Here is a 6,573-nt window from a genome sequence, read left to right on the forward strand (position 1 = left end):
CCTAACTCTTTTTTTTTTTTTTTGAGACGGAGTTTCGCTCTTGTTACCCAGACTGGAGTGCAATGCCGCCATTTCGGCTCACCGCAAGCTCTGCCTCCCGGGTTGAGGCAATTCTCCTGCCTCAGCCTCCTGAGGAGCTGGGATTACAGGCACGCGCCACCGTGCCCAGCTAATTTTTTGTATTTTTACTAGAGACAGGTTTTCACCATGTTGACAAGGATGGTCTCGATCTCTTGACCTCGTGATCCACCCTGCTCGGCCAACCAAAATGCTGGGATTACAGGCGTGAGCCACCACGCCTGGCTTTTTTGTTTTTTTGTTTTTTGTTTTTCAAATTAGCTGGCCATGGTGGTGCATTCCTGTGTTTCCAGCTACTCGGGAGGCCAAGGCAGGAGAATCGCTTGTACCTGGGAGGCGGGGGTTGCAATGAGCTGAGATCGCAGCACTGCACTCCAGCCTGGGGAACAGAAGGCCAAGGGTCATGGCTCACGCCTGTAATCCCAGCAGTTTGGGAGGCCGAGGTGGGTGGATCACGAGGTCAAGAGATTGAGACCATCCTATTCAACGTGGTGAAACCGCGTCTCTACTGAAAATACAAAAAATTAGCTGGGCACGGTGGTGCGTGCCTGTAATCCCAGCTCCTCAGGAGGCTGAGGCAGGACAATTGCCAGAACCCGGGAGGGGGAGGTTTCGGTGAGCCGACATCGCGCCATTGCAGTCCAGCCTAGGTAACAAGAGCGAAACTCCGTCTCAAAAAAAAAAAAAAAAAAATTAGCTGGCCGTGGTGGTGCATGCCTGTGGTTCCAGCTACTCAGGAGGCCAAGGCAGGAGAATCGCTTGAACCTGGGAGGCGGGGGTTGCAATGAGCGGAGATGGCACCACTGCACTCCAGCCTGGGAGACAGAGTAAGACTCTGTCTCAAAGAAAAAAATAAAAAGGCCGGGCGTGGTGGATTACGCCTGTAATCCCAGCACTTTGGGAGGCCGAGGCGGGTGGAGCACGAGGTGAAGAGATTGAGACCATCCTGGTCAACATGGTGAAACCCTGTCTCTACTAAAAATACGAAAAATTAGCTGGGCACGGTGGCGCGTGCCTGTGATCCCAGCTACTCAGGGGGCTGAGGCAAGAGAATTGCCTGAACCCGGGAGGCGGAGGTTGCGGTGAGCCGAGAACGCGACATTGCACTCCAGCCTGGGTAGTAAGAGCGAAACAGGGTCTCAAAAAAAAAAAAAAAAAAAATTAGCTGGCCATGGTGCTGCATGCCTGTGGTTCCAGCTACTCAGGCGGCCAAGGCAGGAGAATCGCTTGAAACTGGGAGGCGGGGGTTGCGGTGGGCCGAGATCGCGCCTTTGCACTCCAGCCTGGGTAACAAGAGCCAAACTCCGTCTCAAAAAAAAAAAAATTAGCTGGCCGTGGTGGTGCATGCCTGTGGTTCCAGCTACTCAGGAGGCCAAGGCAGGAGAATCGCTTGAACCTGGCAGGCTGGGGTTGCAATGAGGTGATATCGCACCACGGCACTCCAGCCTGGGAGACAGAGAAAGACTCTGTCTAAAAAAAAAAAAAGGCTGCGCGTAGTGGCTGAGGCCTGTAATCCCAGCACCTTAGGAGGCCGAGGCGGGTGGATCACGAAGTCAAGAGATCGAGACCATCGTGGTCAACGTGGTGAAATTCCGTCTCTACAAAAAATTCAAAAAATTAGCTGGGCACGGTGGCGCGTGCCTGTAATCCCAGCTACTAAGGAGGCTGAGGCAGGAGAATTGCCTGAACCCGGGAGGCGGAGGTTGCGGTGGGCCTAGATCGCGGCTTTGCACTCCAGCCTGGGTAACAAGAGCCAAACTCCGTCTCAAAGAAAAAAAAAAATTAGCTGGCCGTGGTGGTGCATGCCTGTGGTTCCAGCTACTCAGGAAGCCAAGGCAGGAGAATCGCTTGAACCTGGGAGGCGGGGGTTGCAATGAGCTGAGATCGCACCACTGCACTCCAGCCTGAAAAAAAAAAAAACAAGAGCAGAGTTTCGCTCTTGTTACCCAGGGTGGAGTCCAATGGCGCGATCTCGGCTCTTCGCAACCTCCACCTCCCGGGTTCAAGCGATTCTCCTGCCTTGGCGTCCTGAGTATCTGGAACCACAGGGATGCAGCACCATGGCCAGCTAATTTTGTTTTGTTTTGTTTTAGAGACGGAGTTTCGCTCTTGTTACCCAGGCTGGAGTGCAATGGCGCGATCTCGGCTCATCGCAACCTCCGCCTCCCGGGTTCAGGCAATTCTCCTGCCTCAGCCTCCTGAGTAGCTGGGATTACAGGCACGCACCACCGTGCCCAGCTATATTTTTTGTAGTTTTAGTAGAGACGGGGTTTCGCCATGTTGACCAGGATGGTCTCGATCTCTTGACCTCGTGATCCACCGGACAACGCCTCCCAAAGTGCTGGGATTACAGGCGTGAGCCACGACCCTTGGCCTTTTATTTTTTTGAGACAGAGTCTTACTCTGTACCCCAGGCTGGAGTACAGTGGTGTGATCTCAGCTCATTGCAACCGCCACCTCCCAGGTTCAAGCGATTCTCCTGCCTTGGCCTCCTGAGTAGCTGGAACCACAGGCATGCACCACCACGGCCAGCTAATTTATTCCTTTTGTTTTTGAGACGGAGTTTCGCTCTCGTTACCCAGACTGCAGTGCAATGACGCGATCTGGGCCCACCACAAGCTCCGCCTCCCGGGTTCAGGCAATTCTCCTGCCTCAGCCTCCTGAGTAGCTGGGATTACAGGCACGCGCCACCGTACCTAGTCAATTTTTTGTATTTTTAGTAGAGACGGGGTTTCACCATGTTGACCAGGATGGTCTCGATCTCTTGACCTCGTGATCCACCCTCCTCGGCCTTCCAAAGTGCTGGGATTACAGGCGTAAGCCACCACGCCTGGCCTTTTTTGTTGCTGTTTTTTGCGACAGAGTCTTACTCTGTCTCCCAGGCTGGAGTGCAGTGGTGCCATCTCAGCTCATTGCAAGCCCCGCCTCCCAGATTCCAGCGATTCTCCTGCCTTGGTCTCCTGAGCAGCGGAACCACAGGCATGCACCACCACGGCCAGCAATTTTTTTTTTTTTTTTTTGAGACGGAGTCTTACACTGTCTCCCAGGCTGGAGTGCAGGGGTGCGATCTAAGCTCATTGCAACCCCCGCCTCCCAGGTACAAGCGATTCTCCTGCCTTGGCCACCTGAGTAGCTGCAACCACAGGCATGCACCACCATGGCCACCTAACTCTTTTTTTTTTTTTTTGAGACGGAGTTTCGCTCTTGTTACCCAGACTGGAGTGCAATGCCGCCATTTCGGCTCACCGCAAGCTCTGCCTCCCGGGTTGAGGCAATTCTCCTGCCTCAGCCTCCTGAGGAGCTGGGATTACAGGCACGCGCCACCGTGCCCAGCTAATTTTTTGTATTTTTACTAGAGACAGGTTTTCACCATGTTGACAAGGATGGTCTCGATCTCTTGACCTCGTGATCCACCCTGCTCGGCCAACCAAAATGCTGGGATTACAGGCGTGAGCCACCACGCCTGGCTTTTTTGTTTTTTTGTTTTTTGTTTTTCAAATTAGCTGGCCATGGTGGTGCATTCCTGTGTTTCCAGCTACTCGGGAGGCCAAGGCAGGAGAATCGCTTGTACCTGGGAGGCGGGGGTTGCAATGAGCTGAGATCGCAGCACTGCACTCCAGCCTGGGGAACAGAAGGCCAAGGGTCATGGCTCACGCCTGTAATCCCAGCAGTTTGGGAGGCCGAGGTGGGTGGATCACGAGGTCAAGAGATTGAGACCATCCTATTCAACGTGGTGAAACCGCGTCTCTACTGAAAATACAAAAAATTAGCTGGGCACGGTGGTGCGTGCCTGTAATCCCAGCTCCTCAGGAGGCTGAGGCAGGACAATTGCCAGAACCCGGGAGGGGGAGGTTTCGGTGAGCCGACATCGCGCCATTGCAGTCCAGCCTAGGTAACAAGAGCGAAACTCCGTCTCAAAAAAAAAAAAAAAAAAATTAGCTGGCCGTGGTGGTGCATGCCTGTGGTTCCAGCTACTCAGGAGGCCAAGGCAGGAGAATCGCTTGAACCTGGGAGGCGGGGGTTGCAATGAGCGGAGATGGCACCACTGCACTCCAGCCTGGGAGACAGAGTAAGACTCTGTCTCAAAGAAAAAAATAAAAAGGCCGGGCGTGGTGGATTACGCCTGTAATCCCAGCACTTTGGGAGGCCGAGGCGGGTGGAGCACGAGGTGAAGAGATTGAGACCATCCTGGTCAACATGGTGAAACCCTGTCTCTACTAAAAATACGAAAAATTAGCTGGGCACGGTGGCGCGTGCCTGTGATCCCAGCTACTCAGGGGGCTGAGGCAAGAGAATTGCCTGAACCCGGGAGGCGGAGGTTGCGGTGAGCCGAGAACGCGACATTGCACTCCAGCCTGGGTAGTAAGAGCGAAACAGGGTCTCAAAAAAAAAAAAAAAAAAAATTAGCCGGCCATGGTGCTGCATGCCTGTGGTTCCAGCTACTCAGGCGGCCAAGGCAGGAGAATCGCTTGAAACTGGGAGGCGGGGGTTGCGGTGGGCCGAGATCGCGCCTTTGCACTCCAGCCTGGGTAACAAGAGCCAAACTCCGTCTCAAAAAAAAAAAAATTAGCTGGCCGTGGTGGTGCATGCCTGTGGTTCCAGCTACTCAGGAGGCCAAGGCAGGAGAATCGCTTGAACCTGGCAGGCTGGGGTTGCAATGAGGTGATATCGCACCACGGCACTCCAGCCTGGGAGACAGAGAAAGACTCTGTCTAAAAAAAAAAAAAGGCTGCGCGTAGTGGCTGAGGCCTGTAATCCCAGCACCTTAGGAGGCCGAGGCGGGTGGATCACGAAGTCAAGAGATCGAGACCATCGTGGTCAACGTGGTGAAATTCCGTCTCTACAAAAAATTCAAAAAATTAGCTGGGCACGGTGGCGCGTGCCTGTAATCCCAGCTACTAAGGAGGCTGAGGCAGGAGAATTGCCTGAACCCGGGAGGCGGAGGTTGCGGTGGGCCTAGATCGCGGCTTTGCACTCCAGCCTGGGTAACAAGAGCCAAACTCCGTCTCAAAGAAAAAAAAAAATTAGCTGGCCGTGGTGGTGCATGCCTGTGGTTCCAGCTACTCAGGAAGCCAAGGCAGGAGAATCGCTTGAACCTGGGAGGCGGGGGTTGCAATGAGCTGAGATCGCACCACTGCACTCCAGCCTGAAAAAAAAAAAAAACAAGAGCAGAGTTTCGCTCTTGTTACCCAGGGTGGAGTCCAATGGCGCGATCTCGGCTCTTCGCAACCTCCACCTCCCGGGTTCAAGCGATTCTCCTGCCTTGGCGTCCTGAGTATCTGGAACCACAGGGATGCAGCACCATGGCCAGCTAATTTTGTTTTGTTTTGTTTTAGAGACGGAGTTTCGCTCTTGTTACCCAGGCTGGAGTGCAATGGCGCGATCTCGGCTCATCGCAACCTCCGCCTCCCGGGTTCAGGCAATTCTCCTGCCTCAGCCTCCTGAGTAGCTGGGATTACAGGCACGCACCACCGTGCCCAGCTATATTTTTTGTAGTTTTAGTAGAGACGGGGTTTCGCCATGTTGACCAGGATGGTCTCGATCTCTTGACCTCGTGATCCACCGGACAACGCCTCCCAAAGTGCTGCGATTACAGGCGTGAGCCACGACCCTTGGCCTTTTATTTTTTTGAGACAGAGTCTTACTCTGTACCCCAGGCTGGAGTACAGTGGTGTGATCTCAGCTCATTGCAACCGCCACCTCCCAGGTTCAAGCGATTCTCCTGCCTTGGCCTCCTGAGTAGCTGGAACCACAGGCATGCACCACCACGGCCAGCTAATTTATTCCTTTTGTTTTTGAGACGGAGTTTCGCTCTCGTTACCCAGGCTGGACTGCAATGGCGCGGTCTTGGCCCACCGCAACCTCCGCCTCCCGGGTTCAGGCAATTCTCCTGCCTCAGCCTCCTGAGTAGCTAGGATTACAGATACGGGCCACCGTGCCCATCTAATTTTTTGTCTTTTTACTAGAGACAGGGTATCACCATGTTGATCAGGAAGGTCTTGATCTCTTGACCTCGTGATTCACCCGCCTCGGACTCCCAAAGCGCTGGATTACAGGCGTGAGTTACCTAGCCCGGCCTTTTTTTTTTTTTTTTTTAAATTAGATGGCCATGATGGTGTTTGCCTGTGTTTTCAGCTACTCGGGAGTTCAAGGCAAGAGAATCGCTTGAACCTGGGAGGCCGGGGTTTCAATGAGCTGAGATCGCACCACTGCAGTCTAGCCTGTGAGACAGAGTACAACTCTGTCTCAAAAAAAAAAAAAAAAAAAAAAATGCCGAGGGTCGTGGCTCACGCCTGTAATCCCAGCACTTTGGGAGGCCGAGGCGGGTGGATCACGAGGTCAAGATATCGAGACCATCCTGGTCAACGCGGTGAAACCGCGTGTCTACTAAAAATACAAAAAATTAGCTGGGCATGGTGGCGCGTGCCTGTAATCCCAGCTACTCAGGAGGCTGAGGCAGGAGAATTGCCTGAACCCGGGAGGCGGAGGTTGCGG

The sequence above is a fragment of the Aotus nancymaae genome, unplaced genomic scaffold, assembly GCF_030222135.1.
Source record: "Aotus nancymaae isolate 86718 unplaced genomic scaffold, 86718_ANA_hifiasm-v0.15.2.pri h1tg000260l, whole genome shotgun sequence".
In the NCBI taxonomy this organism is placed as follows: Eukaryota; Metazoa; Chordata; class Mammalia; order Primates; family Aotidae; genus Aotus; species Aotus nancymaae.